Consider the following 12900-nt stretch of genomic DNA (forward strand, 5'->3'; position numbering starts at 1 on the left):
TTGAGAGATAAAAATTTTTTAAAGCTCTGAAAGGGCAAACCCTGCAACATTTTCATTTTCCTATTTTTCATTAAATCTCCTCCACTTTCTGATCACATTCCAAATTATCAGAAACAAGAAGATATTAGTAAACAATATCTTTAACCAAAATGCAATTTCCTCTCATGTCAAAATGAAAGATAATCTGTGTAACTTCAGGGATTTGGAGGCCTTTCTATCAGAAAACATCTTTTCCTCACATTAGCTAATTCAAGAGAACCTTCTAAATAGTCCTCCAGAGACAGCAGTTCCCTTTTATTGCATTCATCTGTCTTTTATGGCTTTGCTCTCATGAAAGATTAATAGCTGCAAAGGTCAAGGGTCAGTGTGAACATTTAGTCTGACCTGCATAGCATAGGCTATCAAATTTTACCCCGTAATTCTCGCACCGAATCCCATTAATTGGAGATAAAGCACCATATATCTTTTAGTAAGAAATATTTTCTTGATTTAAAGGCTGCAAATTATGAGAAGCCTGCTCCATAAATTCGTTTCATGGTTTATTTACCCTGACCTGCAAATTTTCTCTAAAGCTTATTAAGATTTTTTTCAATGAAATATTTTACACTGAAGAAATTTGGGTACTATCAAAGGAGAGTAGTCCTTGAGCTTTATCTCACCATTTTAATTCCACAAAAGAAATAAAACAGTAAACAGAAAGTGTCGTATTTCTCAACACACTAGACTCTTTGTTTTGATTTGCTTTCTGGATGATCCTTTTTCCTCAGTATCAGGACACCTGGGGAACCAGGCTACTCATGTTACCTGTGTAGTGCTAGGCAGTGGCAATGCTTCTTGTGATGTCTCAGCCAGACCAGATGATCTTGGACACACTGAGCTGGAAACCCCATCCTCATCACGTGCATGTTCCCAAACACCAGCAAAACCCCACAATTTCCATCAGTCCCGTGATCCTATTTAAAAGAGCCATAAATCCCATTTGTGCCTCCTGTGTTTGGACTGTGGCTCTTGCCTCAGGAAACTCATCCATTGCTTTCAAATAAACCACACCAAGTCAATTAATCTGGTTACAGGCTCGCAGGGGCAATCCCTTTCTCTTTCTGGAGGAGGGTTTGGTCTCAGCCTGTTGACAGATGGATGGCAAGCCTGAGAGCCTCTGGTGATGTACAGCCTGAGCTACACAGATTAGTCTGACCTGCAAAACAGTGGAACACATAGACACTGAAGTGATGATAGTACTGTCACAGGTTTGGATTACTTACATCCTTTCCCAACAGATTTCCTTTCCCATGGACTAAAATTCAGTAACAGGAATTTATCAGAGCAGCTCTGACATGGTTCTCTAACTAATTTCTTTCCTCTCTGTAATATAAGCCATAAGCTTCTAGATATAAGAAGCTGAAAGTCTTGAACAAAACTTTTTTCCAACAGATAATTTAGATTCTATAAGCTGAAGTTTCCAATAAAAAATATGTTTTGCATCAAATAATTTTCAAAAAAATAGCATAATTTCCTCTTTTAAAATAGCATAATTTGTTTGGTTTTTTTTAAGATTTTTAATTTTGTAAATATATTTTTATATATAGTCAACAATACAAAATACTTTTTTAAAGAAATATACCAAGCAGCTTTGCACTAAAACATTTTTATTGAAAATTTTTTAAAATTTCTAGTTTATGCAGCAATGTCAAAGTTCCAAATATTACAATCACAATTTCTGACCTCACTATGACGATATTTACATATTGGTAGTAGAAATCCGGACAACATAAATCTCACAAACTATATATCACTGTGGTAGAGGACAGTGGAGGCCATTTCCTCAGATTCTTGCTCAGAGACCTTTGGACAGACATGAGAACTCAAGCACACTCCCCACCTCTCCCCCTTGTACAAGGATCTCAGGGAAGATATTCTCCTTATCTTGTCACCTCTGCTCATTGGCTTAGCAGAGGGAGAATGAGCCCAGGTCCAAGTGCCCATGGTAACACAGGAAGCATCAGCAGAATGAGACACAGAACCCGTGAGTTCAGGAGCACAGGCACAAAATTAGAAAGTCCACATTTAAAAATACCAATTTTAAGCAATGCTTCATTTTGGCACTTTATGCAATATGTCTTTTTCTTCTTTCTCTGGTAATAAAATATTGGGAAACAAAAGGTTTTGTGAAGTGCTGTGAAAACATGATAAATGAAAGTACTGTGCCAAAAGTGTTCACAGCTCAATCCCATAGAGCAAAAGCAGATTACACATGATGACAGCAAGACCACAAGAGTGAGGTCTGGTGAGCCAGTAAACACATTTTGGTTACAGCCACAAACACACACAACTTGTTTAGCCTTTCAGTCACATTGGCTCCTCAGATGACTTAGAATGGGAATGTTCCTTTATGACAGAGGTGTCAATAGCAAGGAAACTATGTTCACTGTTTCTTAGATTGGAAGATAGAAGGTGATCCTTGCAGATGTCAAGCAATGGTGACCAAATAGTGAGCAAAACTGAACACGGAAATTAATTCTCTGACATGCTGAAAATTGCTGGGATAGACCTCCCATTCAGCAGCAGATTTTTCCTTTCTGTGTCTGATACTCCTAAGAGCTATTATACTGGGCACATTCTCGCAGTCCATTGTTAATTTTGAATAGTAGTTACAAACACAAGCATTTTCAAGAACTTCCTGTTTTTTGGCAGTTCATTTTTTTCCTTTTGTTAATGAGTTCTGTGGTTATTTTTACAGTGCTTATTGTCTTAACTTTTTAGCATCCTATTTGAAGACAGTAAATGGTTAGACTTCATGGCCCATTCTAAAAACTTATCATTCATGTATCTGTGCTGTGGGATCTGGAATCCATAACATTCTGTTGGAAGAGCAAAAGCCCATGTAGCTGCCATCAATTTATTGAGAAGGCAGTGTGTGGCTCAACCAGAAAAAGTCTCCTTTTGATTCTCAAAGTACCAGAGGGAAGGCTGCTTCACTCCAGAAACACAATTTTGAATCACAGTGCCTTGGCATAGGTCTTGGAGGAGGTTTAATAATGGGCACCACATGGCAATAAGACTCCAGAACCATCTCTGAATATTTCACCTTACTGACACATGGTGTTTTGCACAAATAATATCAGGGTAGCCCTGGCACAGACCTGCTGGGCACAGCTGTAGGCACACAGTTTTTGGTAATTGGGAGTGGGGCTGCTGCCCAGCCTCGTCCCCAGTGGGCACAGCTGTGAGCAGCAGGTGAGCAGCATTGACAGCCATGAGCCATGGAGTGCCCAGGTGCACTGCCCAACACCAAAGGGAACAGAGGGCACACAGGGGCAATGCATGAACATGAGGGGTATAAAAGGTTGGGCTAAAGAACAAGAAGGGCAGATGCTTGCAGCCTTCTGAAGTGATGTGGTGTTGCTCTGGATGGGCAGACACCTGAAGCCTTCTGATGTGTTTTGGTGTTACTCTGTATGGGTGAATGCTTAAAGCTTTCTGAAATTGTATGATGCTGCTCTGTGTTTTGTGGCTGTCTGGACTGCAGCTTATGCTGTGACAGATAGACTAGGGATATTGCAGCAGAGTCTGCTCTCGTTTACTCAGTTTGATTTTGGGAGCTTTTTACATCATTTCCTACAAACTTGGCTTTCTAATGTAATCCAAGAATTTGAAGCTAGGAGGTGAGGGTGCTGTTGAAATGTACTGTTTATCCATAGAAATCACTGCGTTAGTCACAAAGATGACAATTAGAAATCAAAACTAACGATTTGACTTACATATCTTACCAGTTTATTACAATTACTTAGGAGATAACTGTTTGACATTTTTTCTCTAATATCCAGATCAGTGTTTCACTTATCCTGAGTCAAATACCATTTTTGTAAGTGCAATAGTGACAGCCTATAATAAAAACACCATTTTCTTAGTCTTTCTTAATGATACTTAGACTTATACCATCCATAAGATTTTTATTTCTACGACTGCAACTTAGAGCACTAAATAGCAGCACTGGCTCAAAGCTTGATGATGCTTCTCTGTGCTGTGCCATGGACTGTTTCTATTTAAGGCTACATCACATCCTCATTGCAATTTCTTGTACAAAGAAATACTATTCAAAATTGTTCCACTCTTTTCAGTTGACTTTTAACATGTTTTTAGATCTGTAGGACTGCTTGACACTGGGTTGTTAAACACCTACATTTAAAATAATGAGGCTCCATGCAACATTTGATTTGAGAACATTGGTTGAATAGCAGAAAAAATATAAAAAACCTGTCTACTTAAACACAACAATTTTGTTTGTTTGTTCAGCCTACAGAAGACGAGGCTTCATTACTGTCTTCAGCACCTTCACAAGGTGAAGTGGAGGGGCAGGTACCAATCTCTTCACTCTCATAACCAGTGACAGGACTCAAGGAGAAGGCATGAAGCTGAGTTAGGAGAGGTTTAAATAGGATATCCACAAAAGGTTTTCACACAGAGGGTGGTTGAGTACCGGAACAGGGTGCCCAGGGAAGTGGTCACAGCCTGATGGAGCTCAGATTTGGACAATGCTCTCAGACACATGGTGTGATTCTTGGGGTTGTTCTGTGCAGGGCCAGGAGTTCAACTTTGATGATTCTTGTGAGTCCACTCCAACTCAGCATCTTCTGTGGTTCGATACATCTGACAAGCTGGCAATTTGGTCAACAGATCTGTCTTGTAGAAGGCATTTAATCTGTTTCAGTCCATGAAGACACAGGTTCTGAATGATACAGCCACTGACTGGATAATAACCACACACATCTTCTGTGTTAAATCTTTAGGGTTTAAATTTTCTAGAGCTGAAAGAAGCAGAAAGATGATTATTCATACACATGACACAGAAGGCTCCTCACAGCAGGTTAGTTCAATCCACTACAAAATTACTTATTTTCTATTTTTTTCCCTGAGAAAAACACTAGCCTTTAAAAAACAGCATGTTTTTGCCACACATGGGCATAAACATCTTACTGAAAGACATTCCTGATACTAAGAGGCCAAACACAACAAGAGCCAACAGAAGAAGGTCAGACAAGTCAAAAGAAAAATGTAGCTTTTGAAAAAAATAGTCTAAAATCAGGACACATAATTATTTAAAGAAGTCATCACATCAAGTGATAAATTATCTGTAATCAAGATTGTATCCCTTTCAGTACATGCTTCAACCAAAGACCAGCTCTAGGATCAGTAGCAAAACAATGAGACAAAACACTTCAGCCTGTGTTAAGGAGGACAGTTTTTCCAGGGCTTTCTTCTGTCCCTGAATACTTGTTATTCCTTTAAAACAGTGTTTTATTTTCTAATTTTAAACAGAAAGGTGCTTGTTCAAAACTTTGGGTACCAGCCATCACTCATAAACAATATTGCACAATAAATAAATAAAACACCCAACTTAAATGCAACCACATAAAGCTGTAAACTGTCTCATCCTTTTTTGATTTTATGAATACAGTCGTTTATTTGCCTTGTGCTCATGTCTCTTGGGTTGGTAATACAGCACTGTTTAACACCTAGCTGGTGACATGACAGTGGGATTGAGTGACTGTTCAGTAAATTTGCTGATGACATCAAGCTGTGGCTGTGTGGTGTTACTGACACACTGGAAGGAAAGGATGCTGTGCAGGGAGACCTGGATAGGCTTGAGAGGTGCTCCCATGTGAAGACCATGAAGATCAACAAGGCCAAGTGTAAGGTGTTGCACCTGGGTTGGTGCAATCCCAAGAACAAGTAAAGGCTGAGCAGAGAAGGAATTAGGAGTAGTCCTGAAGAGAAGGACTTGGGGGGTTGATGGACAAGCAGCTCAGTGTGACCCAGCAACGTGCAGGAGATCAGAATGCCAACCTTATCCTGGTCTGCATCAGAAGCATTGTGGCCAGCAGGCTGGGGATTCTGGGATTCTGTCCACTGCTCCACTCTGGTGAGAACCCACCTGGAGTGCTGTATCCACCTCTGGTCCCCCAGCTTAAAAATGACATGGACCTGTCAGAGCAAGTCCAGAGGAGGCCACAAAGATAATCAGAGGGCTGGAAAATGAAAAGAGGGCAAGAGGGTTGGGACTGTTTAGACTGAGGAAGAGAAAGCTCCAGAGAGAACTTAGAGCACTTTCCAGTATGTAAAGACAGCCTTCAGGAGCAATGGAGAGGGACTTTTTACAAGGGCATGTAGTGATTGGACAGGAGGAACGGCTTTGGACTGAAAGAGGGGGGTTTAGATTCCATATTAGGAGGAAATTCTTTACCGTGAGGGTGCTTAGGCACTGGGACAGGTTTCCAAGAGAAGTTGTGGATTCCCAATTCCTGGAAGAGTTCAAGGCCAGGCTGGTTGGGACTTTTAAGCAGCCTTGCCCAGTGAGTGGCATCCCTGCTCATGGCAGGTGGGTTGGAACTAGATGGTGCTTAAAGTCCCTTCCAACTCAAACCATTCCATGATTCTATGATAAATATTTTTTTCTATTTTCCTAACTTTCATAGGGTTTCTTCTTTATTGACTGACTTTTGCTAGTTGTAGTAAGTGGTGATTATCTCTTCCTGCTTCATTTCTGCACATGGCAGCTTCATATAGAAAGGATTCTATTCCCTTGCTATGGGACTGGCAGTATACAAGTCTTATTTGTTCTCCATCACAGCTTGCAGTTGGGAAAATCAATCCAAACTGACTTGTAACAAACTGAAAATGGGTTATTGCTCCTGACATCAGTGCTTCAATGTCAGCTTTTTTTTTTTTTTTTTTTTTTACATTTATCTGGAGAGTCCTAGCTTCCAGAACTACATAGTTTGTCCATAAGACACTGAATTCAATTTTAAGAGGAGGTTTAGGACTAGAGAGGTCTGACAACTTGACCTAAAGCCTGAAAATGCCAGCTGAAAAAAAAAAAAAAATCCAAAACAAAACAACAAACCAGCACTGCTTTAGTTTCAAGCCAGTCTGCTGCTTTTTGCTGCTTAACTCACATTTTTCTAACTCCAAGTATGGATAATACTTTACATTGTGCTTTCTGGTTAAGAACAATATCTGATTTTGCACTGGGCTCTTCTCCTTAGTGTCATTTTGACTATAGACTACACAAGTGCTTTTTGAGTGTGAAAAACATAGCTCTTTGTGGGCAGGAGGTAGATTGAAGCAATGATGAGCAAAGGATAAATTCTTGTCTTTATATATCCAGGCCATTTATGGAGAAGCAAACAGAAATGCTGAGGCATATGCAGGAACCAAGGCTGTCCTGGCTGGGAGGAGTGCTGCAAAGAGCACAGTGTACACTGCTTCCTCTGTGGAGGTGGCTGCAATCTGGGGGTGGAACAGCCCATGTCAGCCTTCCAGGACAAATCCTCCAGAAGCAGGCAGCTGTAGGCATGCTGTCCCTGCTCCTGCTGTCCCTGCTCCTGCTGGACACTGGCACAGCTGGGCAGGCACAGAATCAGCTTTCAAGTCCTGCTCGCTGAGAGGGGGTCTCTGGGCAAAGGCAGGGATGTGTTTGCCCAGCTGATCGTTGTCTTCACAGAGACAATGTGATTTTATAAACAAGGTGCATATCTGTTAGACTGTTTGTGGCAGTGAGACATTTCCTATTCCTTTTCTATTTGCTCCCCTGAACAGAGATTTTTGTTGTTGTGACTAATTGGATAGTAAGTCAGTAAATAAATATGAGCTTGTGACTCAAGCTCTACTAGCCCTCTGCAATGGGAAATAGGAGCTCTGAGCACTGAAGAGTCTATCACTCCTCCAACAGTCAGGACAGCCTCTAAGTCACAGTAACTAATGGTATTTTTGACCATAGCCCTTCTTTTTATAAATGCATCGGGGCTGTTTATCCCAGGCTAATCCCACCCTGGATCTGAGGAGTGCTGCAGTCCAGCTACATGCTGCTAATCCTCCAAGGGAAAGCGTCCCTACAAGTGTTTAAGATAACTCCTCACACTAGATTCTGACACTAGTGAGTGAGATGCTTTTAGGGAACTTTACAATGCTGTATCCCCTGGGACAGAGCAGGGACAGCCTGTGCAGGATGAATCAGCGCCATACGTCAAGCACTGTTTGTGTGTTTCAGAGTAACCAGGCAAACTCTTTTAACTTTCCATCCTACAGCCCGAGCAGTACTTTCCTGAATGTCAGCCAGGAAAATTTTGTAGATTTGGCAGTAGGACTGTGGGAAGCCTGGTTGAAGACCAGCCCAAAGTGCTGGAGCAGAGGCTTTATATAAAGAGAGAGAATCCAAACACCTTCCTTTGTTTCATGCTACAAATGAATACAAATGGAGCCCTGAGATTGCAATCAGGCTCCATTGTATAAGCACAGGCCTTTCCATTACTCCATTACAGCTTTTTGGCATGTAGAGCTTCATTATTTTTCAGCTGGAAAACTAATTAAAATGAATTCTTTCTTATTTATCGTAGTGTTAATGCTTCAGTTCTCAAGTCTCTGCTGGCTTCCAGCCATTTAATTTTGGTCCCTAGGGCAAAGCCTGACAAATTAAGATAAAGCCATTACTTAATGTTCCCCTCCTGAGAGAAAACAAGAAGTATTTCCTTTTCTTATTAGTTGCACAAAGTCAATTTCCATGGTAAAATTTCAGCGTGATCAGAGCTTTTGCACCCAACATCTCTCTCCTCCCGTGCTCCCCCCTCAGCTGCAGTGGCTGAGGCAGGGAGCGCTGTCAGGCTCCACCTGGGCTTTACTCAACACCCTGAAAACCACCAGGTGAACAAAGGCTTTGCTCAGGTGCTTGCCTTTTGACATTTGGAAACACCCTCTCCAGTACCTCCAAGGTACTTTTGTTTCAAGAGCGCTGTGCTTTACCTCCAAGGAGAACCCAGCCCTGGGGATCCTGGCCATGCCAAATGGGTTAGTCAGAGCTGTGGTATGGGCACTGCCCAGTTCAAGTGCATTCAAAGCTGCCAAAATCCGCCTTCTTTTTTTTTTTTTTCCCCAGAGTGCATATCACAAAAGTTCATGCACTTTTCCAGCAGCGTGTTGACTTAACCGGGACCTGTCCGCCCCAGCTTGGGAGCCTGGTGCAACAGGTAACAAACAGCCCCTTCCCATGGCAACACAGCTCAATGCCTGTGCACCAGGGCACAGGGGACTCCAGAGAGCAAACGAGCTGCTGAGCCTCAGCTCGGGAAAGCAGCCAGGATGATGCAAAAAGTTTGGAGGGGAAGCAGAAAAACAAACAGAAAGGAAACACAGCAAAGTATCGGCAGTTGTGAGGGGACAGGCAGAGAGCAGCAGCACTGCTGTGTTTCCTTCCCATCAGTGTCCCTGGTACACACCTCACACCCCTTGGCCACCAGAGCTTGGCCCAGCATTGCTCTTCAATGCTCCCTTTATAACATTCTTACATTTAAAGAAAGCTGACACCATTGAAGCCCAACTCCATAGCAGAAGTTCACCCAAATATTTTCATAAAGCCAGCTTGTTTAGGGAAAGACTTGGCCAGACAAGGACACAGCTTGCTGAGTGCTGTTGGATTGCAGTATCCAAGATGTGTTGCCATGTTTGGGACTGAGTAGATATTGCAAAATGTCTGTTGACTCCCTGGTACAGCACAGGGCTGGCACACTGGGCCAGGCTGTGCCAGTGCCCTGGAGGAATGAATTTATTCTGTGACTCCCTGCAGGGTTGGGACACATTGCTTCACAGGCCATGCTGGTGCAAGCCCTCACAGGAGCCAGAAGCATCTCATGCAGGTGCCAGCACACCTCTGCTGTGCTGACTGTGCCAGGGCCAGCACCTCCATGCCATGCAGGGACAGGCTCTGCCATTCAGCCTTCTCCCGTCTGAGTCAATGCCAGATCCTGCTGCCTGGCTGGAGGGGGCAGGAAAACACAGCCCTGAGATGCTCCCAGCCAGGGCCACCATGGGGGCTATCAGGTCCCCAGCGCTGAGAGCAGGAGGGGAGGCAGGGAGGAGATGGCTGTGCCACAACAGCTCGGACTCGGGAGGGGACAGCGCTGGAAGCTCCGTGCTCCCGCGTTCCTGGGGCAGGCACAAACAAAAACATCCTCGAGGGCAGATGTTTGGAAAGGAAGCAAAGCACGCAGCTCCACTTCTGCTAACTTATGCCAGACCAGGAAAGCAGCTGAGTGAGGCATGCAAGGAACAAAACCTATTCATCAAAGACCTTCACACAGCCCCAGTGAACAGCAATACACTCCCTGTTCACCTTACCCTCTCTCAAAAATCAGCTATTGTTTGCTGATTTTTTTTAAAGTGTTACTAATTAAAAATACACATAGGATTTGAAGATGTCCTTTTAACTACTTTTTTAAAACTTCAGCATTTTCACCTGAATTATTATTGTGTATTTACAGTTTTGCACAGAAATTCACTGCATAATCTCAGTTTTTCTAATCTCGGCACAAATCTCTGTTGGGTCACCTTGTCCTACCACCTATTCCTGAATTCCATACAGCTTGAACTGTGCTGGGGCACATATGCTGTTAAAGCAGCAGGCAAATTTATGAAGATTTCAAAAAATGCATCCTGATACCGTGTGAGATGATTCAATGGATTGAAACTCAGAAGTGAGCAATAGGGACAGTCTGGCACACATTTTGTGCTAAAGTGCTTTGGATAGGTTGCTACACACCATTACAGAAAAATTCATAACAGCCAGTGCTATGTGACAAACACTTCTTAAATCAACATGATTCAAGTAGTCATTTTCACTAACCATACTGAGAATGATATTAAAAAGCATTATCATTTTGAAATGTTTTTGAGGAAGATATGAGAGGCCAGTTTTGCCAATAGCTTCAGCAGATGCAGTTACTGTGCACTTTTAAGTCAATAGGGAATTGGATCCCTTTTTAATTTTCCACATGCAAGCTTTAAAGTCCCAGCTGTGGCTGTTGTCCAGGATAAGGTCAAGGGAAAATACATGTTCTCCCTATGTTAAAGAATTTTTAAAGATATTTGTATTGAGAAATTCTTTTGCTTGCTTAGTAGGAAGGAGGGACTTGAATTTAGCAGAAAGGTAAGATGTAGGATGTACTTTTTGAAGTCCCTTAGAAAATCGCTAGTACACCGTGTTACAATCCCCTGACAAATTCCATTTCCCATAAGTCCACAGAGTTTTATTGGGACTTACTGTAGTTTCTTCATTGGCTCTTTACCCTCTCAAGGTGCTCTGTAGCAAAAAGGAACTGCTCTCGTAGGTCTGGATGTGAAAGCTGTGTGCATGTTAAGATCCCACTGCTCACATGCTTGGGATCTGAAGGCAGGGTGGAAGCAGTGAGCTGATGAAAGAGAGCTGATAATGTAAGAGCAGTAATAAAGAATTATGTGAGAAGGAGAGCTGTAGTGCAGCAGGCAGGAGCAGAGACGGGCATGGGAAAATAAAGGAGGAAAGAGGGAAATGAGCTGTCAGCAAGATGACTCATCCGGAGTGCAGGAAATAGGGAAAACCTCATTTCTGGTCCTCATGGCTTCTCACACACTGTGTTGCACAGATTCTTAGTGCTTCCTCACCCCCACCCCTCTGTGCAGTAACACAGTTTAAAGAAGAAAGGTAAAATGCACTCCTGCCTTCTCCCATCTCACATAGCACATGGATTGGCTGTAAAGATGGCCTCCTGGGAGTACTCAGCAGAGAAACACCATTAGGTATTTCTCTATACATAATTCCTAATTACTCAGTCCTGAGACAAGATGCCAAGATGTTTTGCATTTGCACAGAAAGCCCCTGGGGAACCTTGGAGTAAAAAAAAATCAGCAGTCAGTGGTGTTTGGGCATCCAGAGTTTAGGCAGAGTTCAGGCAGCTGAACAGGAGAATTCAGAATCTGCTTTTCATCTTCCACATCTAGGGTCCATGTTAGAACTTCCCTGAAACTGCTCCAAGCTTCCAAGTGTTTCACTTTGCACTGCTCGCTGGTATTCCATTAACTCGGGTGTTTATATAACATTAATAGGAAACCATGCCATTTCAAGCTGAGTTTAATAAAGACAGGTATTATTAACACTGGCATTATTTTGCTTCTATTTACAGTTGTGATAAGAGAAGAGGCAAGGCCTGCTGGACTGATAAAAAGGTAAAAGCTTTTCTACCATCAAAATGCCACTTAAAGTCCCTCTTAAATATATTAATCTTATGTTTTTATTCTATTGGAAAATGAGCAAAAAAGGGTTGGGAATTCTGACGAGTACATCCAAAGTCACAAGGGAACTGGAGAAGAGACAGCACCTCTGTTTTGCAATCTTGGGAAACCTTATAGCCTCGAGGGACACAATCTTCAGTAGGATCCAACATTTTGTCAGAGGACCGGGTGTTTAAATGAATCATTTTGTCTGGATTGTTGCTAGCCATAAAAGTTGAGATAATAAAACATATGAAAAATATATCTGCCTTACAGGAATTATGGTAAGACATGTAAACTGGATCCAGTTTTCACAGGCAACCATAGGAGGAAAGACATAGTAAATACCTTTGGGTGACAGAAAATTGTTTAAGCACGTTAACATGTACTCAGCCTTGGATTCTCTTCTGTGGTTAACTGCACTTGATTTTTATAGGGAAAGACAGCTAAAAGCTTTCACCACAGGCCTCTATTTCCTCCATTTGGGGAAAGGCAGGCTCCTAACATGGACAGATGTGATGTTAAAAGTGTACAATCACACTGTAAATTGCCCTACAGATTTAAAAAAAAGCTGGCAAACAAAAACTACAACAAAAAAAACACCGAACAACACCAAAATAAAACAAATAGGCAGGCCCGATGTGCCTCTTTCTTGAAAGAGGTTAACTTACAGGAAAAGACATCTAAGGTCACAATGTGTGATTTATTGCTGAATAGTTTGTGGTCAACAGAAAAATGCACACATGAAAACATAAAGACATAAAATATGACACTGTCAAGTTCACTTTCTTAATTCATTTTGTTTCAGTACTTATTTTCCACAGG

This window comes from Agelaius tricolor, unplaced genomic scaffold (assembly GCF_023055355.1).
Source record: "Agelaius tricolor isolate 1412-34295 unplaced genomic scaffold, bAgeTri1.0.p SCAF_3, whole genome shotgun sequence".
Classification (NCBI taxonomy): Eukaryota; Metazoa; Chordata; class Aves; order Passeriformes; family Icteridae; genus Agelaius; species Agelaius tricolor.